General features: G+C 41.5%; 1 long non-coding RNA gene across 1 annotated transcript in view; it reads right to left on the bottom strand.

The window, feature by feature from the left end:
• LOC148661884 (uncharacterized) overlaps positions 1 to 4,589 on the bottom strand; it is a 29,741-nt gene extending 25,152 nt beyond the window's left edge. Inside the window, exon 1 of the long non-coding RNA XR_015939638.1 lies at positions 4,067 to 4,589. This is a non-coding gene — a long non-coding RNA (uncharacterized LOC148661884). The remainder of the gene's footprint in view (positions 1 to 4,066) is intronic.
• Between the last annotated feature and the right edge of the window lie 14,868 nt (positions 4,590 to 19,457).

Genomic DNA, 19,457 nt, shown 5'->3' on the forward strand with positions numbered 1-19,457 from the left:
AAAATTACTAACCTTTTATCTTGGTATTATTATGGTAAATGTAGTTACAAACGCCAAGGCTGTTTCCTTGACATCTGGCATTTTAAATGCAAATGAGTGCAAAGTGGCCAAGTGGAAAATGCATGTGCAATGTCTCATACAACACCAAATTCTCCTGCAGGCTTTTTATAAACACCCCCTGGATGTTATGAAATTTGCTGTAGAAGAAAAGAGATCTTAAGTGCATTCCGTCTCGTATTCCTTTGCAAAGTTAGGAAAGGCTTTGATGTTGTTATCTGGATTTCAAAGAGGTGAAAGCACATTACGTCGACTTCAGGTGTTTGCCAATTAACAGGAGAAATAATTAATTTTATTTATCTTCTAATATATTTGTTAATACCTGCAAAGATCACCTGAAGAAGGAGCACTCTGTATCAATCTGATTTTGCTAATGCTTTGATTATACGATTTGATTATTATTATTGTTATTGGGGGTAAACTGTCAGTTTCATGCAGGCTTACTAAAACATTCTTCCAAAACTGCTGCAGGTGGGAAAATAGAGTAGCCGTCCGATCCTTTAGGCACAAGTGTGTTTGAAAAAGTGACTTTAAGGAAACAAGAGCTCTGTGTGTAGTTTTTTATTCTATGGAAATTAAACTTTACTACACCTTGTACATAGAAGCACCCTAAGGACAGCATTTGAGTACTCTTGCAGTGTTTGCCTTACTTCTCTCACTAGAGGGCTGGCAACAGTGATCAGCAACCCCAAACTGTCACAGCTCATCGAAACAGTCTGAGCTGTCATGTTTTGCCAACAGACTTAATGGTATAATTTTAGGAGCAGTGTGTGGGCTTTTGAGAGGTTTTGAGAATTCATTAGGGATTCTGCTCTTAGTGGCTTAATGTGAAATTCTCATACTGGCTTCTGGAGAATCTCGGCACTGATACAAAATGTAGAATCCATTCTCCTGATGTTAATATAACAAAATGTTATAGAGCTGCTTTGGGTGATGTTGGTGGCTGTGATTCCTTGGCTTATCAGGTTCAATATGAAAAAAGCAACTATGGGTTAGTCAATATCTTCAGCTTGTCCTTTATAATGTGATTGGTTTATTAACCAACAATAGCAGGAATATAAGAAACCCCCAGTCACACTAATTGACTCTGTGGTACCAGAGCACTTTGTTGTTTGGCTTTCACTATCTTCCCTGATACATGTAATCCTCAATTCTAATTCCTACTGGGAAGTGTTAGAGCTTATTGCTGAGATATGAAATTCAGTCACTATTGACACAATTCTGGTTTTCACAGGCTTAGTTTGAGGCAGTTCTTCTGGGGAATGGTATGCAATTGGACGCCTAGTGCTTCAAAGCATGTCCAAGTGTCACGAAAGCATTCTTTCCGGAATCTATGCAGGCGACACAATCCGGGAATGAGTGGGGAAAACACGGGGAAAAAGCATGCAGGATACGGGGATGAAAACAGGGGGAGTGTCCTTGGTGCTCTGGTGTTCTGGTGGGTGTGGCCATGGCAAACAATCCAGGAAGAAGTCCAAAGGAGAATCCAAAAGGAGGCAAAAGTCCAAAGCCGGGGGGTCCATCCTAGACAGACGATTAAAAACGGGAACCAGGTCGGAACGGGAACAGGAACTAAAAGCATAATGGAGCCAGGCGCATCCAGGTCCCAGGCTCCCATGATGTGGGAACCAATGCAGAGCCCGGATTAGCGTCAGCGTCTGGCTTTTAAGGGGGAACTGAAGAGGGGCTGGAACAAGGAACAGGTGCGGGGAATGAGGCAAACAAGGAAGGGCTGGAGCGCCCTTAAGAGGAGGGGTTTGCGATCGTGACACCAAGCTATTCCAGCTGCTCAAGGAGGCCCAATATGTTATTTAGTGAGCATTCATAACATCTTGTGTCTGTAAAACTAATATTAAATAGATCAAACATCACTGTTTTATCTGACTTTTAATCAAAATAAACTATAGCATATGAACAATAAAGATCTATTAAGACTTAATTATCAGGATTGGCTATATTTGTGAATTGGACTTATTATTTATATTTATATTATTTATAATATTATTATTTTATCAAATTACAGTTAAGTCTATCAAGTCTACTGCTGCTGTCAGATTGTTATCTACATTTATGGGTCTTGTGCCAGTCACAATAGACCACTTCACTTCTCCCTCAGGAGATACCAGTAACCAAATTGGACTGTTTTTCACTGTGTATCCTATGGGAAGAGCTTCATGTACAAAAACAGAAATAACAATTAATGAGCTATCATTCTGTATGTTTACAACAGAGTGTATGTATCTGACTTTGGAAATAAGGCCACTTATGTAAGGGACCCTGCATGCAGTAAAAATGAAATGAGGTTATTCATGCAAAAAGAAATGAGGAAAGCTGCTTGCATAGAAGTCCTAGAATAAGTGTTCTTTCCAGGACTGAAAAGCAAAAGGTTTATGTGACCTGTAAATAAACCTCTAGCCATGCTCATCCTTTTTTCTGCTTTTCTCTACCACTCTACTCTCCCATTTTAATCTTGTCCTCTTCCTCCCTTCTTTTCAGTTGAGGAAGGCTGCACTGTTGAAATGCTGTGTATATTACTCGTTTCTCATTTTTTCTGTGGAATTGACCCCTGTTTCTCTGCAGCCCATATACTGAGGTAGGACGCTTCAGAATATCTTTGCTATGGTCCACCATAACTTCTACTAAAGCTTTCCCCACTCCTAGCACCTCAACCTTTTTATCAAGCCTATTAACCCCTTATGTAACATTGACATTAACATTTTCTCAAAGACTGTGTGACCACTTTTTATTTCTCTACAGATGCTGTCAACACAACATCATCCCAAAATAATGTCATCCAACATTTTATGCATTTTCCTTCATTTCTGAAACTGACCAAATCTATACTCAAAGGCTTCTAATCCAATTAATGCCTCTTACTTTTTTCTGTTAAGAAACAATTTACGAACACTGCCAGTGCTGTCTGAGAAGCAAAGAGCTTTTTGCAACTGACAGCTCCATAACTTTCCAACTGACTCCAACTGACATCACAAACTTTATCATACAGTATGTCTAAATGTAGAATTTATGAGTTCCTTGGCACCAGTAAGGACCATTATTACATATGGACAATTTATTACATGAACCCAAGACAGCATCTGCATTTACTTTGTCAACGAGAGTCTTTTTGTCACAACACTTTCTAACCGTTTTCTTTCACTGGTTGAGAGATTGATTTTTCACAGGTCTATGGCACTTTCAAAAGTGTTGGACTTCCACAGATTTATCTTGCCCTCACAGCACATTTACTGAGCGAGGCTCCCTCATTAAGAGCTGAGAGCAAACCTGTAATTGATACCATCAACAAACTTAATCCCACCTCAGACACATCTGTTGGACTCTCAGTTCAGGCTGCTCTTATTTAGTTGATAACTTTATTAAATACTTTAATAGAATTCACAGGTCTAACCTCACCGGAGGAGAATGCCACCCCAATCACCCTACGAAAGAGAGGATATTATGAAAGCTGTAAACAAGGGTGGTGTTGTCATGGTGTGATAAAAAAACATACTATATATTTCTGAAACCTCAAGGCAATATATTAATTTTAACACGTCTGCAAACTGTATTCTTTCACAATAACACCAAGTACCAATAGGAGGCTATATCCACACTGTCTCCTTTTATAAACTAGAATTACTAAGAATTAATTAAGACTGACTGACATTCTTATTGTTGATCGCCTGTAGGAATCCCAAGTCTACCTCTTTCTGTAGATCCACAGAATGACAACCCAGAATGCCCTATTACATCTTTTTCGAACTGTCCAATTACATACCTCTTTTTTACTCACCTGCTTTTCTGCACAGCTTAATGAAACCACTTGTTTAGGGTCTTCTTTTATACAAAACAAATGGTAACCATGCTGTGCAGTTGTTACACAGTTTCAGACAGAATGCTACATCTTTATCTTTTTATCTCTGTGTGCTGTCAATCCCCACGATAACAACCTCACAGCTCTCGAACGCATTCTACTAACATGCAGTGCTTGATCCCCAATGTACACCCTTACCTGACAAGCTGAATCGGTTCTCTTCCTGAAGGGACATTTTTTAGCTGTCTTTTGTCATGGCAGCATGTCAGGCTCTCAGTGCTGCCATGGGTTCCAGAATAGCTTTGCTAAATACGTTGGTTGGCTAGATTCTTTACCTCTTAATTTAGCTTTTTCTCTGAGCTCTGCAAGTGATATTAATGTCTGTGTGGGCATTACCTCCTGCTTGAGAAGTCAGACAACGGAATTTATACATTCCATTTGCCAACACCACCTCTTCAATTCCACCTCCTTAACCAAATTCTTTTTCCAACACTCTGGACATGAGTCTTCCAGTATACTGCACAGGAATAACCTACTGATTTACAATTATCTTTACAGCTCCTTCCATCCCATGTATACTAAATACTCTCTTCCTTTTTTATAGTCACACAACACGTTGTTTATGCAGCGACGAGGCTGATTTTGAAAATGAAGCTCTCAAGATGCAATCCTTTTTTTTCTTCCCTTTTAATGAGCCCTCATGAGAGTCAAAAACAACCCTTGCAACTTCTCTCCTTCCATACTGACAGCCTTTCTATTTCCGCAGGTCATCAAACAGAACTTTTCCATTTTACAAAATGATCCAATAATCGGAGACCTTTTTTTCCAGCCACACCAATCCTCTCACACGACAAGCCACTTATTCCACACAGTCTTCTGGATCATAGTTCCCTATAACAAAACCAGTGGTACTCTACATTCAAGCCAGGTTAATAAAATAGTTAGACTGTAACAGTTTTTATAAGATGTTTTTTTATTTAGTTCTATGGGATCTATGGGGTTCATAAATAATTCTTTCTACTAAGCATAATTTACTGTGGTGGAAAAAGTAAAGCTGTTATGACTTATTGTGAGCTGAAAGTTTCTATTTTACCTCTATGAAAAGTTCTTAAGCACCAGAAGTATTGAAATAGTATATTAGTATATTGAAATAGTATACTAAAACCGACAACTGAATCAGCCATTCAAATGGAAAGCTTACAGACACAAGGTTAAAGTGTTGTAATACAGACCAACACTATCATATTTGCCATTGTTTCCCACTTAGCTGCAGCTTTTATCTGTCCTGCAGTTTAAACAAAATGCTGATGGCAAAGTATGTCCAGGTTTTCATTTTTAAATTAATTTTGATTATATTATTGGCTAAACCTCTTCAGACTACTTAAATGACTTATACTCTGTGAAAGAATGAAAATAAACCGTGTTAGAAAACAGCATTCCAAGTCTACATTTTTATTTAGTAATGACAGAATCATTCCCGGGTGTGACGCATAAGAGCCCACGCACAAGGAACCAGAGAGAGGCGGAACTCTCAAGGAGACCCGACTGACCGAGGGTTAGGATGCTACGGAAGAAATGAAAAGTGAGAACAGAAGGACGAAGAAAACCATGTGCAGCGCAGTGGTCCAGGGGATGCTCACTGTCTGCATCTCTGGGTGGGATGGTGGCTCTGTGGTTAAGGATCTGCACCTGTGGCTGGAAGGTTGCCGGTTCGTATCCCGGGGCCGGCAGAGGAATCCTACTCCTTTGGGCCCCTGAGCAAGGCCCTTAACCCCAACTGCTCCAGGGGCACTGTCTTAATGGCTGATCCTGCGCTCTCACCACAAGCTCCTCTCCCTGTCTGTGTGTCTCATGGAGCGCAAGATGGGGTATGCAAAAAGACAAATTCCTAATACAAGAAATTGTATATGGCCAATAAAGTGATCTTATCTTATCTCTGGCGACCAAAGAGAGAGAAGTGCCAGCCTCTACTTAGAATCTAGAACCCTCGCTTCTGAGATGGGTCCGGTTACCAAGTCCCCGGTGGGGAAGGGGGCCGCACAGGTCTAGGAGGCAGACCTCCAGGTTGCCAGGGGATCAAACAAGCAAACTCTCTGGCCGATGGGCGGGACAGAAAAGAAGTCTCATCGGAATGCAGCTGCGCTGCTCCCAGGATCTTCGCAGAGGAGGGGTCTCGCTGGGCAGGTGAGGCAGAGAACCCCCACACAGCGGTCAAGTCAGAGGGCCCGGGAGTACGCCCTTAATGGGTGGCCTCCTCCGAGACCAGGCCAGGCGTGTGCCTTCAGCCTGGGAGTACCGGTCTCTCAGGTACTCTCTCTGACGGAGGCGCCTGGGTGTGATCAGGATCAGATACCCAGGCGTCCTCTGGACCCACTGAGGAAGATGTCTGCAAGAACGGGAGGCAAGGACCCGTCCTAATGTCCTTCTCAGCTCTCAGAGCCCTGAGTAAGCACAGCCGCAAGGAGCAGTCCCCGTCAGAGCCTGGAAAATGAGAATCGTCAGGGAGACAGGCCAACAGGGGAATGCTCTCCACACAGAGCTGACACAGGGTACCAGGCTTCCCAGGATGGTACAGAAGGCTCTGCTGGGACACTGAGAGGAGACTGGAAAAACAGGGAGAACAGGACAGAGCAGAACCCAGACAGCCCGAGAAGCAGGAATGTGAGGGAAAGGAAGGAGCCCTGAATCAAGGAAAGAAGCTGCCCTGAAGAACAAAAAAAGGTGAAGAGGGACAGGGCAAACCAGGGAACAGAAGTGGGCTGTGGGCAAGGAGGTGAGGGAACTTCACAGACGGAGCTCTGGGATTCTGGACGACGGGAGCTGCCTCCTAATTGCGGGAAGGAACCGCCAGAGGAGGGGGCCAGCCAGGAGGAGTCCAGGGGTCCCAGGGTGGAGACCAGGAGACTCGTTACAGTGCAGTTCAAAAGGTTGCAGTGACCAGGAGCATAGTTTCGGCCACGGGAATCTGAAGACAGTGTTCGGGCAGGCCGCGGGAATCTGGAAACAAGGTCCGAATAGGTTGCAGATGTCTGGAGCAGAGTGCGAGCAGATCGGTGTATACTGTTGGGTGCGAGCAAGCTGCCATGATCCGGGGCAAGGTGAGAGCAGACTGCAGTAACCTGAGCGGACTGTGATCAGACTGTCTCAGCACAGAAAGTGGGTAATCAGCGTCTACCCTGGGGATCTCTACCCTGGTGAGACAGCCCGTCACAGATTTGAGCAGCCGTGGCTAGGAGTGGGATCCCTTTCCAGGCTTCCAGAGCAGAACAGGACATTCAACTCTGGAGCGTTATCCTGGAGTCGAGAAACAAAAGGCAGGAATGCTGACCTGCTTTGGGATCCAGGGTGAGACGATCACCCGGAGAGACTGCTGAGGCTACAACTGGGGAACTGGAGTGCAGAACAGACCAGAGACAGAGATGAGGGAAGAACCCGTTCAGACAGGGAAAGGGACAAGAGTGAAAAAACAATGATGAAGCTCCGTTGAAGTGGGGCCTCGGCTTTAAATAGAGAGCGGTTAATTACGGAGAAAATGCAGATCACCTGTAGTAAACCTGAATTGCACAGTGAGCCCTGGAAAACCGTAACCCCTCGTGAAAATTATTTTTATATATTGATAATCATATATTATAATTTACACATTGCACATTTTGATTTTCCCATTAGATTTTCTACAAATTCACATCCACAGTTTTGACAGTCTTCAATTTTTAAATTGATCATCTGCTTAAACTCATTTTACCAGTATCTATCTTTATTGTAACAATCACCTAATGAATAAAATAATACAATTTTAAGTAGCATTGTATTTAAAAAATAAAACAAGCAAAGTGCATTGGTGTCCTTTTCCAATAGCTGCAAGAAGAACCCCAGCCATTGAAAACATGAGATAAGCTTTAAGACACTTATACTGTCATAACTCTTGCAGCCTTAATTTCACACCTTGAAAAGCACCCTCCTAAACATTTTCAATTAATATTCTTAGCATCTCTGCTAATGCAATTAAGCATGACGATGAGTCATAAAAATTTGTATTATAACTGCTACTGTGGTTACTGACATTTTCCAGGAACATTCTGCCTCCTGTTAATTGAATACAGAAATTCTCTTTGGATGTTCTGACAGCCTCTTCAATCCCTGTTAATGAAATCATTTTCATAGGTCACTAAGTGCAATGTGAAAAGGACTGTTTCAAAAAGGTACCAGAGAAGAGTTGCACACAGTACCAACTTTACAGATATTGATTAAATAGACACAGAGCAATCAGGATACAATGTGTGGATTCTGCTGAATGGCGACAGCATAATCCTGTATGTGCATGCTTATAATCCTAACATGCATTTGGAAGTGACTATAGAATAATTGTATAGTGATTTTATTGCAATCGTGTAATAATATATAGTATCTTGTGATTGGGATAGCTTCTTCAACCAGCAGTAGGCCATTTTGCTGAGTAAGTGATTCCAAGCTGTGTGTGTAAAACTAAAAGCTAAAAGTATCCATTAACCTTTTTAAAAAAAATATATATATAGTGATGGAAAAAGAAACACAACACCTCCTCCTCCACACTCTGGCCCTCCCATCTGTGTGATACAGGCCGAAGAGTGACTCATTCGTGAAGAGGACCTGACGCCACTGCTGAAGAGTCCAATGCAGCCTCTGACTGGCCAAGGCCAGTCAGGTATGATGTCTAGGAGGTGTGAGCAGAGGGCCTCTGACAGGTTGCCTTGCTCTAAGGCCAGCAGCATGGAGCCTCACTGTCCTGTCACTGATGCGGGCATTGCGTCTGCCGGCAGTTTCAGCAGCAGTATGGGTGGCAGATCTGAAACGATCTCTCAGATGGACCAGTCTGATGTGTCTGTCCTGCTCTGGTGTGGTCACTCGAGGGCAACCAGATCTTGGAATGTCATCTGTCCTGCCGGTCTGCTGAAACCTTCTCTGCAGTTGGGACACAGTGGAGGAGCTTACTCCATAGTGTCTGGCAATGCTGGCACATGACATGCCTGTCTGCAGCATGCCAATGGCCCTCTCCCTTGCTTCTGGTGACATTCAAGGTATTTTGGAATGCACCGAAAACTGACTAAGTGTGGCTTTTTTCTTGCAGCGACCTATGCTTTGAATTAAGGCATTCCACCTGTTCCACCTGGACCTCATTGGGTAAAAGTGCACCTATTGAGCTTTCGTGTGATTGGCAAGTTGCAATGCCACACTGCACAAGCTGTATTGGGCAGAGGGCATAAAACAAATTGACAACTTTTTGTGAAAGTACATAAGCTGTAACTATAGTATTCTCATTCCAGAAAATGTTGCGTTTCGTTTTTCCATCAGTATATATTGCTGTTGCTAGTTATTTGTCTTTTCATACACACACCCATCTTGGAATTACAAATTATTTAATCAGCTTGGCTCTGCTGCTACAACCCACATATAAAAAGACACCAGAGCACTCTGATTGACTCATACTCTGCTAAAGACTGCAGTTGCCCTGACTGGAACTTGTGATTTCTGAACAGTACAGAACAGTAAGAATTTTACTTTGCACTAGATAAGTGCCTTTAAGGGTTGTAACAATGCCAAGTTATTTTTAAAGCAGATCTTTAACTGGTAGATAACTCAACTAGAACTGATTAGAAAATTACAGAAAAAAAAACAAAGCCCTTACGGCTCTTTTGTTTCATGGAGGTGCAGTAGTGCATTTCAACAGGAGTGTGGCTAACATTTAATTTCTCCTCACACAGGGGCTTGGAGAAAATTACTTCTGATTGCTTTCACCTGACTTCAGAATCACCTTGGTCCTTCCTGTATCTATGATATGAGCCATATGCAATACTGCCCAAATGGATCTTAAAATGTAGAGAAATCATTGCAATTTACTCTGTCTGCTCAGTAACAGATTAAAGATAAAACTCTCAATTATCTGAATGGTGGTGACATGAGCTTTCGTATAAGCTTCAAGGACTAGTAAATTGACATTCTATATAAAGTGAATATCAGCTTGGCAAGGTGGATTGATCTGCTGCTCCTCATTTTATCAAATAAGCTTATACCTATATCAAATTTTAACTTATATCTGTGGTCAGTGCCTAATGCAGGAAACTGTCAAACCACATTTAATGAAAATAGTGACAAAATTATACTATACCACAAATGCAAATGTGTACAATTCTGCACATAAGTGCATTTCAGGACAAGAGTTCTGTTAAATTCATAAATTGCACGTTAGCAGCGATCCACATAACTTTTTGAAAGGAGATTAATTTCTACATAATTCATAGCATAGATAGTCAGGCAGCGTCTTAAATAAAACATTTAGCTAAGCAAAGTTAAGATCAGAAATAGACCCTCCATACTAGCAAAAAAAAAGCTCCTAAAAACACCATATAAATGTTATTTTGCAAGCAAAGTAAAAATAAATTTAAGGTAAACATTATTTACATAATGCACTGCCATTCTCTTATAAAATAATTGTTACTTGTAATATTGAATATTTCTACTGAAAACTTTCAAAAATTCAAGCAGCTAATTTACACTGTACACAAGAGCTGAAATCACACAGACTTGACCTAGCAAAAAGACTTACAGATACACAATAAACAAGTGAAGTCTTCTACACTGCAAATTCTTTTTACTTTTAATTTTGAAATGAGATTTTACACAGTCTAACTCAAAGTCCTTCACCATATAAGCAGAAGAACGCTTCATTTTTGCCAAATTAAAAAAAACAGTAAAGGATGTACAATGTTCAGTGTCCTTTTTTCTGTCGGCTCCATACATTCTAATGGTCTCAATGTGCTTTAGAAAAAAGAAATGAAAATGCTATTGAAGTGCCATCCATCATCCTTTAGAAGAAAGGTGTCACAGCAAATCAGGCATAGGGCTCAAATTGGGACAGAGGGCATGTGATTTCTCTCGCAGGCTGGAATTCTTGAACAAAACAGGGTCATGGAGAAAAAGACAATTTAGAATATTTGATCAATTGTAGCTTCCAAGTCTTTTTTTAAATGAGAGGCAACCTACAGTATGCAAACACAAGCAGAACATATAATCTCTATACAGAAGGAGCCCTAGCCTGGAATCAAACTGAAGACCTCAGAGCACTGAGGCAGTGGCGCTAACTACCACAGCACTAAATATAATTGGATATTAATTTTATAATCTAATATTGTAAATCTCATTGTAAGTATGTTTATTTAATGAATTTTGGTAAGATAAAATATATTGTTGGAGTACAAGCTACTTTAAAAATGCATTAATACATTTCTACATTAAATTGCTGTCACGCAGTTGATCATTTTCCCTTGAATAACATTATGGTTTTATTATGCAGAAAAAATGTAATCCCGGCTCTAGTGTGACAGACCATATTAGTTCACCCTTTTTTCCTTATTCTTTATTCTAGCATAATGGTAATCTGTGGCAGAAATGAACATATCAGGGTCAGCTTCTACACATCTTTGGGCATTTATTCAAATAGCAAATGACAGACTGAACAGCTGAGAGTAGGAATGCATGTGTCATTTAGCATCCATTCTGTTTTGTGTCAGTCTTGTACTTGAAACTATCCATCCAATGTTCTCCTTTTGATCTCCACTGATTTGGACTGACTGGGATTTAATTTGGATTCTGTCATAGCCTTTAGGCAATGTAGCAATGACGAGCCTGGGAAATAGATGATCTAGATCTAAGTCTAAACCCTTAGGCCTTCTCTTCCAGTGCAAAAGTGTGATGTTCTTTCAAGAGTTTTTATTCAGATATTTTTATACCCTCCCAGTTTAGGATGTTTCTTCTGCGTCTTGTCTCACAGAAATGACTCCTATGCCGCATGTAAACAACAGGGATAAGCAGAATAGTTCTTGCCCACCAGCCTAGCCATCATACAATTCTTTTTTTACATGCTGCAGGATGTTACAGGAGAGGAAGTACCAATTGGATGGGTGAAGCATCCCTCATTGACGTCACAGCAAGCCCTGAACATGCCTGAGAAGTTGCGGGAGTCATTTGTTTTCACCAAGAGAGCGATGTTGACTTGTCCTAACAATCCCAGGCAGCACTCTGCAAGCTGTGCTGAAGCTTGGGGGCTTCCCAGTCACAAGGCCACTGCCATGAACCTGGCTCAAGCTCCTTACATCCAAGCCTACTGGCTGAAGAAGATCTTCGGATGAACTAGCTACTAGCAAATGAGAAATACAGGACAACATGCCTAATCTCATTTGTAACCATTACTGTATGTTCTCCAGTAGATACAATACAAACATTATCTTTATCACCGAGACCGAGTTTAAAGTAAAAATAAAGATTATCAATGACAGATGTCTAGTCTTACCATCTGGAATAAAAATCTTTGAATTGTAATGAGCAAATGCTAACCTATTTCTTTTTTAACAAGGATTCTATCTGTCTTTGTTGAGTGAGTAGTGCATGAAGCCAGACCTCCTCTTCCCTCCCACCTCTAGGCACCTGGCCTACACAGCCCAGACAGGTATGTTAGCCACTATGCCAAAAGACCATGCAGCTGTCTGTGGGGAGCTGGAATACTTGTAAGCAGTAACACGATGGCAGTCTCATCTTACATTATGAATCCTGAAATCATTTCTCCCTCTAAACTGCACCGCCATTTCAGTGATTTACAGCTCCTCTGCACTGTTTGCAGACAGATTCCAGATTAGAACTGCCATCTCAGGCTTGATGTTACTGTAGTGGTTTTATCTTGCAGTAATGATGTCTGCTAAACCTGTTCATTAAGGTTCCCAGCACCTGATGGCTCATACTTTATATATCCCTTTTACTGACAACCAATGTGTCAGCATTCACATTACATTCCCCAGCATGGGTACAACTATAATCTGAATTCGAGTTTGATTCCTCTATGTGGGACAGGAATCAAACTATCACAGTGGTGCTGTAGTAGCCCAATTATGAGCTAATTCTATTCGAACATCTTATCGTGTGGTTCTCAGATGGACAGGGTGTTTCAGAGATTTTTAGATCAATCAGATAGGGTGGTTGTCAGAACACAACCTTTAATCTCTCAAGTCACTAAAGGGCTTTTTGACAATATCAACACCTCCACACCAAGATCAAATCATTTCCACATGCATGTTCACATGCACATTGTATGTCTAGATGAGCAATTTTGTGATTAATTAAAATGGACAAATATTTGGACAACTGATCAAACGAAAACACTTCAAATACAAAATATGTTTCCTGATTTTTTCCTGATTCTTTGAATGTACTGTAACAAAGACTGGAATTATGTTTTGCCCATTTTTAAACTCTTAAAGACAATTATACAAATACAGTATGTTCAGCGCAAAACTTGACTTCAATGTCATTTTAAGGTGCAGATTCCATTTGTATATACACAGAACCTATTTTTAAAGCCTAAATTATTTTGAATTCTCAAAAAATGTAAATACTACCCCTTTCTGTTAATGCCATTATGAAGGTTCCCCTCTGTGCAGTTAATAGACACAGATGTCATGAATATCACTTGGGTTATTATTGACCTTTGTATTATGCAATTGAGTTTTCAAGCTGTGCATATTTGACTAGCTTAGTGTTTGGGACAAAAAGGTTAAATTTCAAAACATTAAAATTCACATTCACTTTTATATAGCACACATGCCCAAATTCTTTTTCAAAGACATTTTATACTCACAAAAGAGGCTTGCTGGGATTATAGAGGAAAAGAGGCTGTCTGAGGGCATGTGATGAAGTCTCATTAAGTGCTGTGTGTACAAAGGACACTAGCCAGACATTTAGCACATTTACATAATTACATAAAGCCATTAGAAACAAGGAAGACAGGAAGCCAACAGCTATATTACTAGACACTTTTCATAATCTGACTTACCAACAGAAAATACAAATCTAAATGTGATCCATACAAAAAACAAAACCTAAGATCTATACTCAAATACATGAACATTATTTAAAATTATTTTTAATTTTACACGTCGTTCACTGACCTTGCTATGATTCCAACTAAATTAACAATCACTTCCAATTTAAAAGAGAAGACACCTAAATTGAAGGTAGTGCCTTTAAAAACAACTTCTTAAAGGGCTTTACAGAAAAGTAAACAAAATGTAAAACAATGAAATCACTAACAAAGATAGGAGATAAAGTTAGCAGAAAGAAACAAAAGTATTTATAATATAATTGAAGATGCAAAGGGGTAGACAGACATCAGTTAAATAAAAGCCTTTCTAAAGAAGAAGGTGTGGAGTCTGGGTTTGAAGGCATTGAGGAAAGGTGACTCTCCTTGGGGATAGAATTCCAGAGCTCTGGGGCATAACAAGAAAAGCCCTGTCACCCTGTCACCAACAATGAAGATGAGTTTGGGGACAGACAGGAGACTAGAGTCAGATGAATGAAGGGTAAAAGTTGGGGAGTAGGAAGACAATACGTTAGACAGGTGCCAAGGCATGTAGAGCCTTTTAGGTGAGCATGAGGATTTTGAAGTCAAAATGAAACCTGATAAGAAGCCAGTGCAAGGACTCCAGGACAAGAGTAATGTAATCACTTGTACGTGACCTGGTCAGGACTCTGGCTGCTGAATTCAGGACATACGCAGTTTGTTCAGAGTGGATTTAGATACCCCAGCACGTAGGGCACTGCAGTAATTGATTCTAGAGGAGACACATGTGTTTATTAGATTTCCAATTACAAGGAGAGATAACACAAAACACAGTCTGACAATATTTCTGAGAATAAGAATAATGTATTTACAATGTTCTGCACATGTAGGTCAAGTGTTAAAATGTATCAAGCATTAGTTCTAAATTATTAGTTCTGCTAAAGCAGAAGTTAAGAGAGAGCAAGGACGCCTACAGGAGGAAGGTAGAGGACAAGCTCCAAAGGAATAGGGTGAGGGATGTATGGAGCTGCATGAGAGAGATTTCTGGCTTCAAACAGGCTGGGGGTGCAACAGAGGGGAACCTGGCGATGGCCAACGAGTTGAACCAGTTCTTTAACAGGTTTGATTCTGGGTCCTCTGTGGCTCAACACCCATCCCCCCACAGCCACACACTCCCTAACCCTTCACAGCAGCGACTGCCCAACACCTCCGCCATCCCCCCACAAACATGGCCGCCTACAGCTACAACCCCTGACAGCTACTTACTCACCCATCCCCCACAGCTGCCACTCTCCAACACCTCCGCCATTAACACCTGCAGCACTGAAAGCACTATGAGCACCATCCCCCAGGCCAGGCTGACCATCACGGCTGACCAGGTGAAGAAGGAGCTGAAGAGGCTGCACCAGGGTAACGCCACAGGACCAGATAACATCTGTCCCAGAGTTCTGAGGGTCTGTGCTGATCAGCTGAGCGGAGTGCTCCAGCGACTGTTCAACCTGAGCCCGCGCTTGGAGAGAGTCATAGTGCTCTGGAAGACATCATGCCTGGTCCCGGTACCAAAGAAAGGGTTCCCCTCTGTCCTCAACGACTACAGACCAGTTGCACTGACTTCTCACGTCATTAAGACACTGGAGAGGCTGGTCTTATCCCACCTGAGACCCCTGGTCAGCTTATCACTGGACACCCTACAGTTTGCCTACCAGCCCAGTGTTGGTGTGGAGGATGCGATCATCTACATGCTGCAAAGGGCCTACTCACACCTGGACAGGGCTGGCAACACTGTAAGGATCATGTTTTTCGACTTCTCCAGTGCCTTCAATACCATCCAGCCCTTACTTCTAAGGAGGAAGCTGGAGGAGATGCAAGTCGATGCCTTCATGACCTCATGGATCACTGACTACCTGACAGGCAGACCACAGTCTGTGAGACTTCAGAACTGTGTGTCTGAACAGGTAGTGATTAACACAGGGGCACCTCAAGGGACAGTTCTTTCTCCATTCCTCTTCACCCTCTATACTTCGGACTTTAAGTACAACTCAAAGTCATGCCACCTGCAGAAGATCTCAGATGACTCTGCAATTGTGGGATGTATCAAGGGTGAGCAGGAGGAGGAGTACAGAGGACTGGTCAGCAGCTTTGTGGAGTGGTGTGGGGTGAACCACTTGGACCTGAATGTAACAAAGAAAAAGGAACTGGTGGTAGATTTCAGGAGGAAAAAGGTCAAACCTACTCCTGTCTACATCCATGGGAGTGGCGTGGAGATGGTGGACTCGTACAAGTACTTGGGAGTGCACATCGACGATAGACTGGAATGGTCTAAGAACATTGAGGCCATTTATAAGAAGGGACAGAGCCGACTTTACTTCTTGAGGAGGCTCAGGTCCTGCAATGTATGTAGTAAGATACTTCATGTGTTCTATCAGTCGGTGGTAGCGAGTGCCATTTTCTACGCAGTGGTGTGCTGGGGCTCTGGGATTAGAGCAGTGGATTCTAAAAGGCTGAACAAGCTCATCAGGAGAGCAAGCTCTGTCATTGGGTCTGACCTGGACCCCTTGGAGGTAGTGGCTGAGAGGAGAATGGTGTCCAAACTAGAGGCCATCATGGACAACATCTCCCATCCCCTCTATGACAGGCTTGCAGAAATGAAGAGCACGTTCAGCAATAGACTGATTCATCCACGGTGCGACAGGGAGCGCTACAGGAGGTCATTCTTGCCTTCTGCCATAAGACTGTACAACGCATCCACCTTGCGTCTGGGCAGAGGCAACATTGACAGTGACCTGTTTCTGGACTGAATGCATCTACACATCTACTGCTACATCTGTTCTCTTTCTTTTCTTTTCCCGTTTACAACCGTTTTTTGTGCAATATATGCCAGGGACCTGTGCAATACATTTATATCTATATTTATATCTATATTTACGTCTTTATTTCTATTCATATGTGTGATACGATTTTTCTGTGTAATGTGCTGTTCTAGTTTGTTCTTTGTGTGTCCGGACTGTGAGTAACTCTTTTAGTGCACCCCTCACTGTACTGATTGCATTGTATGTATTGTACTATTATTATTATTGTATCATTTGTTACACTGTGGCTGTGTTGTCTGTGTTAAGCTGCTGTTGGACTGCAATTTCCCTCACAGGATCAATAAAGTATCTATCTATTACCCCCAAATTCTTCAATTTAGATTGAAACCTAGGTAAGTAAAATCTACAGATGACTGCGTTAGCTTTACATTGCTGATGTGGGGTGCCGAGAAGTATGACTTTAGTCGCAGTTTAAATGAAGGAAATTTCATCATCCTGGTTTTTATGTCATAGATGCAATTAGAGATTGCAGAGTCAGCCACCTCGCTGTCAGGTTTAGTGTGGATGTAGATCTGGGTATCATCAGCATAGAAATGATCATTCAGACAATGTTATCTTATGAACTGACCAAGTGGGAATATGTAAATGGTGAATAGTTGAATTTACTGTTAAGAATCATTTGGAAATTTAAGTATTGACTTGTTTCCTGGCAATTATGTTGTAAACTGAAGACCAAGAGCACAATACTTTATTTTTTATTAGAGTGATGTCTAGGGCTATTCTTGGATTTGATATGTCAACAACCCCAAGGCAAGGAAGGAGTTGCTTTCTCTTCAAAGCTTTCCACAAGCCCAAGATTAGTTAATTACTGTTATTACTGTTCCAAACATGTAAAAGGATTTCTTGTTGCTTACTGAGAGAAAATGTGTGTTAAATAATAGTGTAGTGCAGGGTGTTGCGTACTGGCAGCATTACAAACTGCAACTACAAAATGGGAAACATCAAGTTTGAAGGGGCTATGGTTATGGCAGTTATGTAGACAAATCATTTTTACCTTTCAATGAAAATGTGGGGAAGAATAAAAAAACTAGATCAAAATGTTAGGACATGCAATTAAAAGTTCAGAATTTAAATCAAGTGCAGTTTCTGTATATTACAAAAGACAATGCACTAGTAATACCCTATTTACAATATGTGGTACAATTTTGGTCACCAGGATACAAGATAGAAATTTCTTCCCTGGAAGCACTTTAGAGAACTGCAACCAGATACATGCTGTGATTCAGAGGAATGTCCTAAACTGGCAGAACATTGAGGACCTGATTCAAGTATTCAAAGCCTTAAAAGGTGCGGCTGAAAAGCAAGAAATGTCAGTTCAGAATAAGAAGAGAAACATCCCAGAAGTCATACTGTAGGTGGAAACTATGTGGAAGTGTATTTTAAACTGAGAATTGGAGGCACTTTTTCACACAAAGGCTGGTGGGAGTGAGGAACAAGCTGGTCGGCCATGGTGTTGCAGCCAATAGCTTGGCTTCTTTCAACAGAAAGCTGGAGGAGCTCATCAAAACATTTAGCTACTGAAATGACCTATTCTGGGTAATCACAGCTAGATGGGCCAAGCAGCCTCTTGTTTGTAATCGTTCTTATGTTTTACTAAAAAGAATATTGTTCCCATGAAGATGAGAGGAATGAAAACCCTGCATGGAACAATATTATAAATATAACTACAAATATAACTGGACTTTCATTAATGCAATTGTAGTGTGAAATTGCTAAGATTGATAAGTTTTTTTTCCAATTTCCATTAACTACCTCATACATCCCTCCATGTTTTTTAATGTGCCTATACCAGAATGTTTCTTTCATGAGTCTAATGGACCTTTCAGGTATCTAGTTACAAGCAGCAGACTAAAACACTGCAAACTATAGATGAAATTGACATTAATATATGGTCTCTTATGACATGATACATAAGGTTTAATTTAAATCCAATATGCTAAGACTCAGATCTCCGCAATGTCAGCAAGTCACTATTAATCACATTTTAAGTTGTCTGTTTTTGTCTTTAGGACTCTCTCCAGGATCCTGAATCTAACATGTTTGCCCCTTCTTGTTACAGACTGTTTGGTCATCTTTCTTCTTGGAGGAAAGGAAACTTTTTTATGCTTGGTTCCATTGACACATCCAACAGCATCCAACCAGCAGCCATATCACCCTGCAACTCACAACTGGCAACCCACTGAAGCTAAGCAGGTGTGAGCCTGGTCAGTACCTGGATGGGAGACCTCCTGGGAAAAAACTAAGGTTGCTGCTGGAAGAGGTGTTAGTGGGGCCAGCGGGGGGCGCTCACCCTGCGGTCCATGTGGGTCCTAATGCCCCAGTATAGTGACGGGGACACTATACTGCAAACAGGCGCCGTCCTTCGGATGAGACGTAAAACCGAGGTCCTGACTCTCTGTGGTCATTAAAAATCCCAGGGCGCTTCTCGAAAAGAATAGGGGTGTAACCCCGGTGTCCTGGCCAAATTTCCAATTGGCCCTTACTAATCATGGCCTCCTAATAATCCCCCTCTATGAATTGGCTACATTACTCTGCTCTCCTCCCCACTGATAGCTGATGTGTGGTGAGCGTTCTGGCGCACTATGGCTGCCGTCGCATCATCCAGGTGGATGCTGCACATTGGTGGTGGTGGAGGGGAGTCCCCATTACCTGTAAAGCGCTTTGAGTGGAGTGTCCAGAAAAGCGCTATATAAGTGTAAGCAATTATTATTATTATTATTATAACAGTAGTGCTTTATTTTACACCCAGTTACAACCAGTTTCTCTCATGCCTCAACTTAACGCTTAATCTCTCTCAAACAGCAAGCTATTAATTAAATTCAATTTAATTAATCCCATGTTGCTTAATTGTAATATT

The sequence above is a fragment of the Lepisosteus platostomus genome, chromosome 6 (genome assembly GCF_059453375.1).
Source record: "Lepisosteus platostomus isolate fLepPlt1 chromosome 6, fLepPlt1.hap1, whole genome shotgun sequence".
NCBI classification, from domain to species: Eukaryota; Metazoa; Chordata; class Actinopteri; order Semionotiformes; family Lepisosteidae; genus Lepisosteus; species Lepisosteus platostomus.